Source organism: Gorilla gorilla, chromosome 16, assembly GCF_029281585.2.
Source record: "Gorilla gorilla gorilla isolate KB3781 chromosome 16, NHGRI_mGorGor1-v2.1_pri, whole genome shotgun sequence".
Taxonomy (NCBI): Eukaryota; Metazoa; Chordata; class Mammalia; order Primates; family Hominidae; genus Gorilla; species Gorilla gorilla.
This window is the reverse complement of record NC_073240.2, coordinates 60,159,526-60,161,582: the sequence shown is the minus strand read 5'-3', so window position 1 is coordinate 60,161,582 and position 2,057 is coordinate 60,159,526. Positions and strand designations below refer to the sequence as shown.

Here is a 2,057-nt window from a genome sequence, read left to right as displayed (position 1 = left end):
TCCCAAAGTGCTGGGATTGCAGGCGTGAGCCCCGGTGCCCAGCCGAAAGGGTATTTTTGCCCTAATGGGAGAAACCAAAGATTTCTGCGCACATGCTCTGCCTTTAAAGATCCTCCTGCTTAGTCCTCATCCCTGACAAGGCAGAAAGCTTCGAGAAAAACAGGGGCCTTTGCTTCATGTCAGGAGCTGGCCGAAGGGCACTAAGAGTGAAGGGACCATGGTCTACTGAGCTTCTCCCAAAAACCCTGTTTAGCAGAGGAGGAAGTGGGACAAGTGACCTCTAGAAGTTATGAAATCCATCCCCCTACCTTCTGGCTGCCCTGACAATTAATAAACAGTTCCCTCTCCGAGATGATTTCCATTGGAATTAGAACCTGGAATTTCCTCAAATTGTAGTAAACAAGTTGAATTCCTGAACCTGGAATTTCCTCAAATCATCTTGGAGAGGGCCTTTAAAGATTACAAATTAGAAATCAACTGTTTGACGTTCTCCTCACTTTTTTTGGATAATGCATGGGACTCCAGAATTCTCTGCCCAAATATCCCCAAGTTTGTCTCCAGACCTAGTGCTGACCTTTTCAAGGTTAGTTCTTCTAAGGGTGACCCAGATGCTGGTGTGTACAACCCAACCTTAAGGGATCAACAAAGAGTGAGTATTATGAGGAAGTTGGATATATGGGCTGAGAAGTCCGTATGGGAATGCAAGAGATCTATGCTGATGCAAGAAGGGCTGGAGACAGGAGTGGGAAGAAAAAAGGATGCAGGATGAGGACCAAAGTTGGGGGCTGGCTTTTCCCATGCCACCATGTTCCAGCAAGAGACTCTGACATCCAAGAATTTAAAATTCCAACCTGGACTTCCAGGTTGTTCTGAAGGTATTTTTGTCAAGGTAGGAGGACAGAACATATTGTATTGAATGATTTGTGAGCTTTACTTATAACTTAAAACATTTAGACATCTGGTTTTTAGGCCTCCATTTGCACTCTTGTCAAGGCCTACAATACCCCATGACCTACCCTGCTACCTTCTGGGAGAGAAACCTTCACAGTCCAAATGGCTCAGAGCATGGTCCAGCTGAAACCACATGCTGTACCGCCTCACATCTGTCCCACTCTGCCCTATTTTGGCCCCTAAGAATGGTTAGATCTTACAGGGCACATCCTATGGCCATGTGTTTTGCAACAGCCCTATACTAGTTTTCTGGTCTGTACTGAGGGCATTAAATCAAATATAAGAGTTTTGCCCAACTTTCAGGGACCATTAAACTTAATGCAATTGAATTATGGGACTTGAAGCCTTGCCTGAAAAAGATGAGGTGGTTGCGCCGGGCGCGGTGTTTCGCACCTGCAATCCCAGCACTTTGGGAAGCCGAGGTGGGTGGATCACCTGAGGTCAGGAGTTTGAGACCAGCCTGGCCAACATGGCAAAACCCTGTCTCTACTAAAGGTACAAAAAAATTAGTCAGGCATTATGGCACATGCCTGTAGTCCCAGCCGCTCGGGAGGCTGAGGTGGGAGAATCGCTTGAACCCAAGAGGCAAAGGTTGCAGTGAGCCGAGATGGCGCCACTGCACTCCAGCCTGGGCGACAGAGTGAGACTCCATCTCAAAAAAAAAAAAAAAAAAAAAGAAGAGGTTGTTGAAATTTGGCTAACAATCCAACTTTCTTTTATTTTTTCCATGTCAGATGGATAACGGGCCTACGTCGTAACAAGGTTTGAGGGAGGCCCACCCATCTCTCACACACAAGCATGAAACCACAGTCATCACACTTATGAACTACAAAAGGATCACTGACTCTCTTTTTAAGGAGGGGCACGCCCCAGTGAAGGGAAGAAGGGAGCAATGTCAGGCTCAAGGGGCCACTTGAGGCAGTTTAGGGAAGAAGGGCAGGCAGCAGCTGCTGAGAGGGACTTGGAGGGATGAACAGAAGTGTTTGCAGGTATCCTTAGGGAAATTTTACCATATGTTATGAGGAGCTTGCCTCACTTTCCCAAAGAAAATCAGTAAATGCTACCTTACTCAAGATGGCTGATAGAGTTGGATTTGTTCATTTGTT

At 46.4% G+C, this 2,057-nt stretch overlaps 1 pseudogene; it reads right to left on the bottom strand.

Moving 5' to 3' along the window:
• Window positions 1–1,679: 1,679 nt before the first annotated feature.
• LOC115930967 (uncharacterized) lies at window positions 1,680–1,789 on the bottom strand (annotated as a pseudogene).
• Window positions 1,790–2,057: the final 268 nt, after the last annotated feature.